Here is a 14,721-nt window from a genome sequence, read left to right as displayed (position 1 = left end):
AAAAAAAAAAAAAAAAAGAAACAGCACACTGTACACCATGATAGTATTAATGTACACAGCTATGATTTAATAAAATAAATAAATAAATAAACATAAAAAGGGAAAGACCAAGCCAGGTAGGGAGCGTGGCCTTTGGAAATCATCTATGCCATGAGCTCCTGGCTGGTAAATAAAGCCCTTCTTCTTATTAAAAAAAAGACAAAAGAAAAACATTTTCCCCTCCAAAGGAAAAATAATATGTGAGTTAAACACGTTTAGATTCATCTTTCCTTATAATTTTTGCTATTCTTGGAAACAGAATGAAACCATATGTCAGCTGACTACCATTTAACTTGCACACACCCTGGTTTAGCTTTTATCCAATGAGAAAGAAAATTAAATAATGTAGGTTGTTGGTTTCTTTTCTACTGAATCTAGCTGGCCACAGTTATAACCCTGACCTTGACTGTGACCTCTCTGTGTGATAGTTTATTGCTGTGCCATAGAGTCAAATAGCATCCCTGTAACTCTTTTCAGAATTCTTAGGTAGAAAATGGAGCAGGTGTTGGCAGGGGTAAGGAAAGAGAGGCTATTTATTCTGCCCCTGTTGTTCTGGGTGGAAAGGAGTGCTTTTTAGGTGATCCGTTTCTAAGAAACACAATTTTCAGGAAACCACACACCATATTCTCAAAACTACCTTCTTTTTTCTCCCTTAAAATTTACTCTAATCATCGCAAAATAAGGGATTACTCTTAATAAAAAGAGAGACTGCTGCTCCCATTCAATTTGCTTCAAGTCTAAAAGAAAACCTGCTTTAAGTTTCTCCAGGATTTTACCTCCATTATATTGGCTCGTATGCCCAATTTATCGGAGGAGTAAACCCCAGAATACAGGCTTTGGAGCTATTTTGGGATGACATTCTCTTGCGGTAGGATCGAATTCATGATTCCTGGGGATTGTGCTAGCTGAAGATGTAATTGGAGTTTATGTCTGTGAACCCTCAAGCTTCTATCCTGGGAGACAGAAATAAACAGAATGTGAGCACCCAGCAAACATCTGTCTAGTATCTGGGTTGTCACGGACTTTAATGGGCATGAGAACCCAAGGATGAGTCAGACACAGTAGAGAAAGTCTGCAATCTATAGGAAATTATATTCTGAACAGGCACAAACTCAAAGGCACAGGTGTGTATAGATGTGCCCTTGTAAATCCAGGAAAAACATTTTCCACATCGCCAATTGTTGCACTGAAAAATAAATTGTTATTGGTGTGCAGTGGTGTTTTAAGATATTAGAAAAATCAAATCAGAAAGGGAACATTGCTCTGCCATGAGTAAATGATGTGTACACTTCTTTTTGTAAACTGCTGTGGTCACCTCCAGGGTAATTTGTCAGGTGCATTTGGATGGTGCCGTCCAATCACGCCAGCCACGAAGCTGAACTTGGAGAAATGCACCAACGTGCATGTTCTTAAATTCTGAATGATAGTAAATACTGAATGCCAAGTGATGAACTAAGCAAACAAATAATTCAAATTTCTTCAGGTTAACTTGTGACAATCAGAAAGTGCATGAGAGAAGTAGCTGCATGCAGAATGAGTCTGCAAATGGATTTATTGAAGCATTCCAATAGTGCAGAGCTGTGTACGGGGTACTCTGGCACCGATGTTCCCGCAGTGACAATGGAAGAAAGTCTTGTCAGTGAAGAGTCTGATTGGCTTCATGAAGATGCATTTCCTAAAACAGAATATACTTAGTTAAGATGAAAAAATGATTCCACATAGACAGTGGACAACTAGGGGGAAGAACTTTGTAGGCTTCCCTGACTGGCAGGTGCTTTCACTGAGTTGAACATCAATACAAACCTTTAGAACAGGCGTCCTCAAACTGCTGCCTGCCTAGGACATTTATCCGGCACACTGGGTGTTTTTGCCACCGCTGCCTGTCCTGCATAGCCTCTGCCTGTCCTTTTAAACTACAATTTGGCCCTCCAATGGTCTGAGGGACAGTGAACTGGCCCCCTGTTTAAAAAGTTTGAGGACCTCTGCTTTAAAATCTAAGTGGATTTTTCATTAAAAAATAAGAAAAGGAGTATTTTTATCTACTTTATAGGTTTATATAACAATATATAAGAAATAATGAAATATGTTCAACTACCTACAAAAATTATATAATTCACATACCTATTAGTTTATCTTGTTTTAATAAGATAAACACAGGATAGAGAGTCTGCAAAATTGAGCAGATATCTCTAATATTATTTAAGATATTAGTGAAGGCAGCTAATATTAGCATACGTATTATGCCATATGCTTTACAGTTAAAAAGCATTATATTTTATATAATTTCAGGGAACTCTCCACCAGCATAGTGGTATAATTGGTAATGTTATTTTCTAGACAAATTTAATTGTTGTACCCATAGGCATCCACTTCAATTTCTTAGAATATTTTCATCTGTGTGACCATTCTTGATACTATGTGGGAAGTATCTTTTTATGTTTATATTTCTTTCTAGACTTCAGTTCTGATCCAGCAACAGATAATTAGTACCTGCAGTGTTCCTCATGTTTCCTAAATTCCATCCATAAACATAGGCCTTCTTTTTTTTTTTTTTTTTTTTTTTTGGAGACAGAGCCTCAAGCTGTCCCCCTGGGTAGAGTGCCGTGGCATTACAGCTCACAGTAACCTCCAACTCCTGGGCTCAAGCGAGTCTCCTGCCTCCGCCTCCCAAGTAGCTGGGACCACAGGCGCCCGCCACAACGCCCGGCCATTTTTTTTTTGGTTGCAGCCGTCATTGTTGCTTGGCGGGTCCGGGCTGGGGATTCGAACCCGCCACCTTAGGTGTACGTGGCTGGCGCCTTAGCCGGTTGAGCCACAGGCACCGAGCCAACATAGGCCTTCTTGATGCTTAGTAAGATTTTATTAACTTTGATTTAATTACTGTTTTACCAAGACTAAAACTGGAGTTCGAAGATGTTAAGAGATACATTCAAGAGTACATAGAGTGAATGAGTGGGGGACCAGTCATTCTAGGTCTCCTAACTCTGCATACTAAGTCTAAGATTTTTATCTGCTGTTTTTTTTTTCTTATTCTTAGTACATTTGAAATTACCAGGCTATAAAGTGAAGGACATTATAATAATGAATACAAAAATATTATTAATAGTAACTGAAATTTATCTTGTAATATACATGTATAATTTTTTAGAACTGTTTTCTAATTATAGGTCACAGGGATTGCCTTGCGACCGCCTCTGATCTTCCAGTTGGCATTTCAGAACATGCCAGTGTAAAGTAATCACAGAGTCCCATTCCTTCAAGGATATGTCATGAAAAACTTCTCACTGTGAGCATTTCAAGTCAGCAATTCAGATCCCTTTGAATATCTATTTCTCATGAAACAGAGCAACTGTGATAATATAACCAGACAAGAGGCACTTGCTCTGTAAAGGGACGAGTAGGTGGATGACAATTTGTGGAAAGGCTGGGTATGTTCAGATGCGCAGAGTTGGCAGCGTGTCCTGGGCTTCACTGCAGCGTCATTATCTGTTACCTGGGTGATTCATCTAGATCACAGCGATTGGTTTAAGCCTAGAAAGAGGTAAAAGAGCAAAAGAATGTTCTTTCAGTGGTTTACTATAAATCCACGCTCGTCTTAAGAAGTCTGTTTTGTTATTTTCCTCAGATGAGTTTAATTCTTTCTATAATCAAGTGATAATCGAGTACGTCCCGGGTGATGGTGAAGAATCGGCTAGATCTTTAAAATGCTGTGCTCTCATGACCATGTCTAGATGTTAGAGAACCTGGAAAGCTCAGCCGTCAAAGGGACTTTGAGGATTTGATGTCGTTTACTCCTACAGTACAGATGGAGAAATGGAGATTCAACATCAACGTGTGACTCGATAAAGAGACTGGGCAACTGGATAAAAATTAGAACTTGAGTTTTGGAAATTGACGCTCAGAGGCCACGTCCATAAATTATGTAGGTGTTGAGAAATGGCGGTGTCCTTTCCACGAAACTGAGTCCATCTCCCCAACTACAGTGCTCATGAATATACCTGTCTCTTTTATTTTTCTCTGTTCTGGCTCTATTTCTTATTTCAAATGTGAAACCAACAATTCCTTTCATCTCCTGGTAGCTGAGTGACCTTCAGCAGCACAGAACGCAGTGGATGGGGCTGTTTCCGATCCCTGTTTCCTGTTTGTTCTGATCACATTGTTTTCTCAGGATGCATTTTCTTTTCCATCTGGAATTCATTCTCTGGGATTCTTCCTCCTAGGAAGCTGAAAATCCAAACAGTGTTTATTTATTTGTTTTTTATAACTTTGCTTGCACTTTTGTTCTGTAATGTCTGTTCAGAAGTCTTTAATGGTTCCCAATTCCTCTCTAGATGAGATTTCTCCGCTTTAGATTTCAAACATCTGCATACTACTTACTTTTAATTTGTCTCTCTCTGTTAGAACTTCCCAAAATCCACCCACCATATTAATCAAATTTAGTTTTCATAGTCTCCATTTAGTCTTTTTCTGAACTTTGGCTTGTTATGTTTTTTTTTTCTTTCTTTTTGTTCTCAAAAGATATAAGTTCTCCTTTTAACGACAAAACCTTTAAGAATCATAGTGCTTCACTTCTTGTGTGAAGAACCACGGACACAGAAGAGGTTTTCCAGGCCTGGCACTCAATGGTCCTGCCATCCAGCTGGCCTTTCAGTTCCTGGGTTCTGGTCCGGTCTGCTGGCCTACAACTGGCTGCTTCTTTGATCCTTTCTTCCTGATCCAAACATTCTGGACTTGATTCTGTCCTTGCCTGTTTAAAGCAGGAGCTTCCTTTCCTGCCAGCTTATCTCAAAAACCTCCTACTAATAAGCTCAAGCCATTGCTATACTCATGACTAGGGACAGTGGCAAAAGTGACCCAAATAATTTCCTGACTTCTGTTCCATCTGAAAATGAGAGCACGCCCCACATACGTGTACTTAAGTTGACATTTTTTGTCAAAATAAAAACAATTTTTGGCATCTTTAAGATTGGTGTCATTTTTGACTCTTCATAGAATCTTTCTGAAAAAAATACTTAAAAATTAAACATTATCAAAAACATATATCAAAGCCAGAGATGTTCTTTGGAAGGTAGAACATCCCTGGAATCCAATATAACAAGCTTTACCTTTAGATTAGCCCCCAATCCCCAGGGCATTGCTGTAGTGGTGAGGTGCAGAACTCTTCATTTAATGGGGCCTGACTTTGACAGGAAGGGTCAGCAGTGGCATAAAAAGTATTTCTTTGTAAAATAAGGGGAATGGCTGTGTACTTAAAGACAGAGGCATTAGAAGGGAAAGATCAAAAGGTTATAGGAAAGAAAAAATAGTGAAAGGAAGGTCTGTCAGAAGTTGGAAATGAATGGGGATTAGTGCACAGCTGTCTTTCTTTTCCAATTTAGCTCTTTTAAAAAAAAAAAGGCTCTGAGTTAACGGAACATCCAGTAAAGGAGCTACATGTATTTGCTGGAAAAATCTTACTCAACAACAAAGATTCACAGTAACAGAGACAGTGTTTAGCAATGTCATACACGCACATGTACGAATTTAAATGTAAGTACTGAACAGTTTAGTCTGAAAGAAATGTAGAAATTTTGTCTGGAAGAAGGTCAGTGAGAATCGTGAAAGTCTTAGGGATGTTTTTTCAGGTGCTTCTGTGTTTGCTTTACATTTTTCAGGTTAAGCAAATCTTATTATTTCGACCCCTCAATTACAGATTGTGTGACGATTTTAACCAAAACCAATAAAGAGTGAAGATAGAATCTTGCCATGTTCTTAAATGAGTCACAAACAATGTAGAACATAAAATCTTGGCCTATGTTCTTAAACGAGTCAATCACCCTGTTTTCATAAATGATTAAAGCAATGGGGTTCAATATCACATTTTATAGTTGTTAATAAGTGAAGGTCTCTACTCAGGCGTCCACATAAGAGATCTCAGTAATTTTTGTCTCTTTTCTCTCTGTTACTTCTCACAGCTGGTTGAAAACCAAGGTCCAAAATACATTTTGCGTCTTTTTCCTCTTACAGTCCCACTGCCAGCAGCTTTCTCCTCTTTCATGTCACTTCTAATTTACTGTGCTGCAAACAGTCTCCTTGTTTCTAGGCACATCTTCCACAAGGACTCACCTGCCTGACTGACAAAGTTAGCTTCCTTCTTAAATGGAGGTGTCATCCTATCATGTAGTTAGCTTGGTCAGGGAACCATGTCGGTGGTTTCTCAAGGTCCATAGAAAATAATCTACACTTACATAGCATTTACGACTGTGAAGGCTTAGATAAAAGACACCTGGCTTTAAACATTGTAGGTATCCGATAGCCATTTGTTGAAAGAATACATAGAAACATAAAAGTTGGGAACAGATGAATAAGATTATTTACCCTCAGCATTGCCTTTTAGATCATCTCTTCTGTAAATTCAATGAAGGCCACCTCTGTACTATCCACACTGTATTCATTCTGGGCATCAGTTACTATTCTATGTGCTGAGTATAAAAAAGGAAAGAAGATAGTCCTGGGGTCCTGGGGTTAGTCCTGGGGTCAGCCCCCACAGGTTTAACAGCCCATGGTATCCTAGGGTCAGCCCCCACAGGTTTGACAGCCCATGGTATCCTGGGGTCAGCTCCCATGGATTTGACAGCCCACAGTATCCTGGGGTCATCCCCCATGGGTATGACAGCCCATGGTATTCTAGGGTCAGCCCTCATGGGTTTGACAGCCCATGGTACCCTGGGGTTAGCTCCCATGTATTTGACAGCTCATGGTATCCTGGAGTCAGCCCCCCACAGATTTGACAGCCCACAGTATCTTGGGGTTAGCCCCCCCACAGGTTTAACAGCCTACTGTATCCTGGGGTCAGCCCCAACAGGTTTGACAACCCACAGTATCCTGGGGTCAGCCCCCATGGGTTTGGACAGCCCACAGTATCCTGGAGTCAGGCCCCCACAGGTTTGACAGCCCTTGGTATCCTAGGGTCAGCCCCCAAGGGTTTGACAGTCCTTGGTATCCTGGGGTCAGCCCCCATGGGTTTGACAGCCCATGGTATTGTGGAGTCAGCCCCCACGGGATTGACAGCCCACAATATCCTGGAGTCAGCCCCCCACTGGTTTGACAGCCCACAGTATTGTGTGATCAGCCCCCATGGGTTTGACAGTCCATGGTATCCTGGAGTCAGCCCCCCACAGGTTTGACAACCCACAGTATCCTGGGGTCAGCCCCTATGGGTTTGACAGCCCACAGTAGAGTCAGACATTAAATAAGTAAACATACAGATGAACACACAATTACCAATTGTCATAATTCCTACCCTAAAAGGAGGTGGGCTCTTTGAAGGAGATGGAGGTGGACAAATTTAGTGTAAGGAGTGGTGAGGAACAGGGCAGTTTTTCTACTTGGCATCTGGTTTAAGACATGATCAGTTAGCCAAGAGAAAATTGGGAGGAGAACATTGTAGGCAGCAGTAACAAATGCCTTAGGCTTTGGGTCTAGGGGAGGAGGTTGTTTTTAAAGATTACTTGTTTTTGTCTTATTCCTTCTTGAAGATGCTGCATGTTCCCATATCTGTAACTTTGTGTGATACTGATTCTATTGCCTGAATGCTCCTCTCTGCCATTTTCCCCATGGTGAATTTTTTCTCTTCCTCTTGTGTTTTTTTAAGATATCAAAACTTCACATTGTCCTTACTCCTGTAGGCAGAGCTCATCTTGCCTCTTCCCTTTATTCAATAATTTCAATAACCAACATCCCAGTGGCCACAGTTAGCTGCGTACTTTCTTTTTCTACGAGAGGACAAGCCCTTGCAGAAGAAAGCTCAGCTTCTTTCATTTTATTCAATACTAGGTCCTCTGTGTTGTTAAAGGCTCTGTGAGGAAAATTAAACCAGGTTGTTGGAGATATAGGGGATATTTTTCAACTTGTTTCTTCAAAAGAAAGTGTGTGACTCAAAATCCTAAATAGACTAAAAATTGAGAAACTGAACAAATGCTGGATTGACAGAAATTAAAATAAACTAATAGTATTGAAGATGAAATTATACCCATGGAACAAAATATTCTCCCACTTATTTTCCCTATAAATATTGGATACAAAAAGTTGATTTGCATTAGTTAGAATTATAACCCTTAACAGCATTCCTTATTAATTGTAATAGAATGATTTCTACATTAAAAAAACAATAGAATAAAATACTGCTTGCATTAAACTTCCACATCCTATAATAAACTTGGTAAAACATCACATTTTCTCTAGCCATGAACTCACACTGTTTGAACTTTCTAAAGCTCAATGCCTTGCAATCCCCTACAAAGCCCACCAGTGTCCCCTCGCCCAGCCCTCTGTAGTCCCTACTGCCACATTCTCCTGCTTCAGCCTCACTCACCTCTGTGAGTCCTTGAGCAGCCCTACCCTTGTTTCTGCTCCTGGGCCCTCTCACTGGGGTTTGTTTTTCTAGCATGATTGTTTCATAGATATCAGATCACCCTATGACTTGTTCTCTTTAGAAGTTTCGGCTAAAAATGATACCATATCAATGAAGCCTTCTTGAACCGCTAATTTAAAGGGTATACATCTTCTCATCCAAACCCCTCTTCTTCCTCTCTTGCTCTACTTTTTCCATAACAATTATCATCCTCTGAAATACATTTTCTGTTTATGCTTTATTATTATATAAAGCCCTGTCTTGTTCATTTATGTGCCCTGATTGTAGGCGCTCAACATATAATCACTGAATGAGTGAATGGATGCCTGGCATCTATGCAATCAGCGTCATTGGGCAGTTATCCTTAATAATATTTATTTTTATATCATGTAAAATCAATAAATGTTAACTTGAAAACATTTCAAAACTATAGAAAACAGAGAAGAAAATCAAGGTAGACAAGGATGGAATAACCACTATGACATTAGGGTTAACATTTTGGTTTACATATTCTTTCAGTTATTTTTTAATGTATAAATGTTCCATAAAATTACAATTATATTATAAATGGTGTTTCATAGGCTGTTTCTGACCTTGCCTACCATAAATATTTGTCAATTAATTGAACATTTTTTCTACAGCTTCACCCCTACTGACTCTTCACGTCTCCACTGCTCACTTTGTCCCTACTGAATGCATGATCTCAGGTGAAGTGACTGAGCCAGGCGGGAGGATGTCTGTAGCATTTAATCAGTATTTGCAGACAAAAGTGGGTCAAATAGTTTAGGAAATAGACTTGACTGACAATAAATGCACTGCTTTTTATTATAAAATTCTACCTTTTAATTAACCAGTTAATGAAACTAGAGAATCCAAACATTGCAACATTTAGAATGGACCAAGAAATTGCAATCCAATTGAACACTGTCCATACGAGATTGTCAATCAAAACCGTTAGAGCACTCAAATTTAGACAAAATACAATTGACCTTGACAGTCTTCAAATTACTGATTTATTAAAAATGCTAGACAGCTCCGCCTTCTTATGAGACTGTAAGATTTGAGGTTTTTTTTTTAAAGGAAACTATTATCACTACTATTTTGGAGATGAAAATCTCCACCTATCTTGTGGCTATTCATTTGCTTTTTGAATATCATTTCCCTTTTTTTGAATGAAATAATAGGAATTTCAACTTTTTTTTCAGGTTGCAAAAAGGGTAAAAATTGATTTTTATTGCATCTTACTGTAGAATTTATTTCTGATAGATTAGAAGATCAACTTAGAGGAGAAAAAAATCTTAACTTATTTTTTAAAAAGTCCTCAAAAATCTATTTCATTTCTAGTATATAACAGTTCAGTAGATAATTTGAAACTGATTCATCTGGTATACCATCTGTCAGAAATATGCTGCAGCTGTTAAATGTCCAGCAAAATTTGAACTACGTCTCAAAGTAATTTGCCCTTGGTACATGCAGACCAGACAATTTCCTATTTGATTTACAACCATGATTCTTGCAAACGTGCCTGATTTTCTGGCAATACTACCTTTATCTACCTTTCTTTTGAACATAGATAATTGGACCAACATAAAGGAAAACGAAAGAAATCTGAACTGATTTTTAAAATCATAATATTGAATTTATTCATGGCCATAAACAACTCTACTGATGGTGTCAATGTTTTTCAAAATATATGAAGACTTCCTTCATGAGCTCTATTGTCTGCAATTTGGGAATATAAAGACCTTCCCTTTCTCAAGAATGAGACAATCAACAGAGAGATCAATATATAAAAAAATAGTGATCACAGTAGATTTTCAATAATACAGAATGAAAACACATTATCAGCAGCATCAAAGTCATATCTTCTTTTGAATATTAAAAAGAGATGTTAAGGAATAGTTTCAAGATTCACAAAACTCTTTTGCTGGAGCCAAAATATTTTAAAAGTTTCAGAGGTATTAAAAAAAAAGTTTCAGAGGTATATACTCAACTGATGATTTACCAGGGGTCCTCAAACTTTTTAAACAGGGGGCCAGTTCACTGTCCCTCAGACCATTGGAGGGCCGGACTACAGGGCTCGGGACGAGTCGACTGCTAAGTAAGGCAGCAGCGGCAAAAACACCCAGTGGGCCAGATAAATGTCCTAGGTGGGCTGCATGTGGACCACAGCCGTAGTTTGAGGATGCCTGATTTAGACAAACCCTCTGTATAATTCAAGGATTCCAAAATACAAGTCATTTTAACTTGGTAAATATCAGAAAGACGATCTTTCATACGTAGAACACAGGAAAAGAAAATCTGTGCAGGATGTGATGGCATGAAGCTGTCTTTTTAACAATGTAGATTTTAAAATTCAAAATACAAAGTTATCTGGTAAAATCTAAACAGATGAAATAAATACATCTTAATAGCTGAAACTAGGAACTATTTTCCCTAGCTTGCTTTTGAAGGATTTATTGCTTCCCATTGTCAAGAATTCATTGGCTGGACAATTTTTTTCAAAGTTTGTATGAATGTGGGGTTCTTACACTCTGAATAAAGCGTCATCACTTGCATTACCCTCATCGTATTTACAATCCAGTCAACAAGAAAAGTTACAAATAAGTTTAAAAACAAACAAGCAAGATAATTTCACATTGTAATTGGTGCTGTGAACAGAATAAGATAGTGAAATAGAACAGTAAGCAATGTCCAAAGAGTATAAAAGCAGAAGTTGAGCTTGTTAATTTAAATGAACTGGTCGAAAGAGTAGAAGGTGTTCTTTGAGTCAAGGTCAGAATGGAGGGAAGTGCATCCATTTAGACCCGGTGAAGAGAATTCTTAGCTAGAAATCAGGGAGGGTGGAAAGGCCTTTGAGTAACACTATGCTCATTGTGTCTTCCAAGGAGAGAAGAGAGTGAATTTAGAACTAAGAAGCCCAGAGGAGGAGTGGAATAAAATGGTGCCAGGGATATCCTTGAAGCCAGCCCATCTCTGGCTTGGCAGAGCTTGGATTTGTGTCCTAAATCGAAAGAAAAACCATCAGAAAGTTTTCAGGGAATGGTATAATATGGTCTCAATATATAAAAAAATCATCTGGTGATTATGAAGAAAATAAATTATAAGGAAGTAAAGATTGAAATAGGAAAGAAGGACCCAATGAAGAGTCACTGAATGAATTTGAAAACGTGAGGTTAAGTCAATGAGCTTTCCTGCGTGTATTCAATGAAGCGTATCAGTTAAATGGGGGATTAAGTGTGGATTTGCTGCATAACACCTATTTAAGACTACAGAAAACTCTTCTTTTGGTTAAAGGATGTGGGTCTGATGTGGCAAAAAAAAAAAAAGTTAAATTGCTGCAATATCATTTTATAGGATATCACTTGAAGTAAATTCTTGGGATCAAAATGGGAGGGGGTGAGACTAATTTAACAATTTCAATGTTAGTGGGATGTCCTCACACCCCATAAACCCAGTGCAACATATATGAATTTTATTGGAAGTGATCAAATAGATAGTGTTTCCTTGTAGTCTAGACCTCAAAAACATAGGCCTCATAATCACCTATATAGCTTGGGTTCTGGCCTGACTCTGTTATACTTTATCTGTGAGATCTTAACCTTCCTCATCTATAAAATGGTAATAATAGTGATCTCAAAGGTTTACTATAATAAGTCCATAATGTAATCCATTCCCATATTTGATTGCCTGTCATATAAGTTTCAGTGATTGCTGTTGCTCTACATCGATTTACTAATTTTGGCCTAATATCCTCTGCCATCTGCACCTTCACGGTGGTCCAGATTGCAGGGGTTGAGAAGGAATGACTTGCCTCATTCAGGCTCATGGCTCTTATAATGGGGCACGTTTCACTTTGTCTCATTAAATGGCAAAGGAACAAAAGACTAAGTGGAGTCAGCTCCGTCTGGAAGGAAACCAGAAAAATTCAGTGAGAAGAAAAATGGGGAATATGAATTTCTTTTTTTTCCATTTTGGAATTTTCATTGCACATCCAATAAGTTACGTTCGCTCAGTTGATTTAACTCCAGTTCCACTAACTTTAGTATTTTCCTAAATCAGCACTTAATGACAAACTAATTGTAGTTCTCTTCGTGGCCATTATCCCAGGTAAATCCTTCTGTTGGTCAGGTAAACAAAACAAACTCACTTCTCTCATAGATTATATGGAAAAATAATTACTTCTCAGTGAAGTATATAACCTATTTTACAAATGATCTAACACGCTCACATTTCCTGTTCAAAGCAACTTAACTCTACCATGAAGAACTGATTATAAATGTAAAGATCTTTATATAAAATAAAAAAATAAATACACAAAATGAAGCAGTATCTGTATGATCATTTCTATGATAGGTCAGTAAGTAAAAAATATATAAGATCAGATTACAAATGCTTTTGTCTATCTGGATATATATCTATGAATCTGCTATATTAAATGTTTCTCTGTGTGTGTTTATATAGTGATTCCTTTTATCGATTATGGGGGTTCTTTCTTTCTCTAAGGTTTTTTAATGTCAGAAGAAAAATGGAACTTATTACCAGTGACACATGGTAGGGCAGGGAAGCTGGAGTAAGAGATGATAGAAGCAATAAAATGGGAGGCAAATACGATGTAAGTGAAGATGCATCAAATAAGAGATTGAGAAGGAGTCAATGGCGTCTTGGCCCCAAAAAAGAAGAACATATTTTTATAATATGAATAACACTGATTTTTTTAACCTTTTATTTTCTATTCTGATTTGAAAATCTAGGCCAATTGGTTCAAAACTGGAAAAAGACTTTTGAAATAATGGAAAGACTAGAGATTATGAGTAAGGTAGGAGCAAACAAATTGCCCAAATTGATGTTGCTGGGAATAAAGTCTAGATTTTCTGATTCTAAGGAGCATGATGCTGCCTCTGAACATCAGGACTATTTCTTAGCAATATTTATTAGGCAAGCTAAAAAATTGGAACCTCAAACTGTCTCTAAAAAATTATAAGAAATATTGGAAGGAAATGTCATATTCCTTTCCCCATACCTTCTGTATATTATTAAAGAAAAATATAAGACTGGAAAAAAAGCAATATAAATTATAGATTAAATTTAAAGAAAATCCAGCTTCCAGACATGATTATACACTTTGCACAAAGAGAAGTTACTTGGGCAGGGGAGCTGCACAGATGACATGAAAGGCTCAAAGCTTGTTCTTGTATTTTAATAGAATGCTGAAGTTCTGAAATGAGGAACATGGTGCCTATTTTAGTAATGACTGTCAAAACAGGGAGATAAAGTACCAAGCGTCTAAGGGTATCATAACAAAATACTTCCAGGAGCAGCCCATGGCGGTGGTAGTAAAAATAGGGGGCATGCCACAGCCGTAAAGAAACAGAATATGAAGTTCTTTATCCTCCTTTCTCCCCTTTCCCGTCTCCTTTCTCCCCCATCCCTCCCTCCCTCCTCTCCCCTTTCCCTTCTCCCCTCCCCTTTCTCTTCCTTCTCTCCTCTCTCCCTCTCCCCCCTCTCATCTCTCTTCTCTTCACCTTCTCTCCTCTCTCTCCCCCTTCTCTCCCCCCCCCACCCCGCTCCTCACTCCTCTCTCCCCTCCTTTTTCCTTCTGAAAAAGAAATGAGAAAAGCAAAGAATCATAATCCTGGGGAAAGTCTCTGTGATAGAGCTGTACTGGATCTCACAGACATCTTCTCTTCCTCTTAGTGATGCTGGTGATACTTCACCAAGACCTTGAAGGGCTACATCAATCTCAGTGATGGCTCACAATACCTGAGTCACGACTTTAGTTACCTCCTCATTCAATTCCTGCAGCTACCTATTAGACTAGACAAGAAATACCACTTTATTTGTCCAAGGGGGTTTCCCACTCTCTTAGAGGCAAGTAACTAAAAGTATAATCTGTCTAGGAAGTTAAGCAAGTGGTCTTCAGGTGAGATGATAACAAGCAGTAGTTTGGATATGTAAACCTTAGTAAGTGTGCAGGCAGAGGCTTAGTCCAGAGCATGGGGGAGCAGACAGCCTGGGGAGCAGACAGCCAGGGGAGCTGACAGCACAGGGGAGCAGACAGTGAGGGGGGAGCAGACAGCCTGGGGAGCAGACAGCCAGGGGAGCTGACAGTACAGGAGAGTAGACAGTGAGGGGGGAGCAGACAGCACAGGGGAGCAGAGAGCACAGGGGAGCAGACAGCACAGGGGAGCAGACAGTGAGGGGGGAGCAGACAGCACAGGGGAGCAGAGAGCACAGGGGAGCAGAAAGTGAGGGGGGAGCAGACAGCACAGGGGAGCAGAAAGTGAGGG

At 38.9% G+C, this 14,721-nt stretch overlaps 1 protein-coding gene across 2 annotated transcripts in view; it reads left to right on the top strand.

The window, feature by feature from the left end:
* Positions 1-14,721, top strand: part of CNTNAP2 (contactin associated protein like 2) — a 1,940,687-nt gene that overhangs the window by 553,265 nt on the left and 1,372,701 nt on the right. The window lies entirely within an intron of this gene.

Source organism: Otolemur garnettii, unplaced genomic scaffold, assembly GCF_000181295.1.
Source record: "Otolemur garnettii isolate 467f Iridium unplaced genomic scaffold, OtoGar3 scaffold00053, whole genome shotgun sequence".
NCBI lineage: Eukaryota > Metazoa > Chordata > Mammalia > Primates > Galagidae > Otolemur > Otolemur garnettii.
Note: the sequence above shows the minus strand (reverse complement) of the source record. Positions and strands in the feature narration are given on the sequence as shown.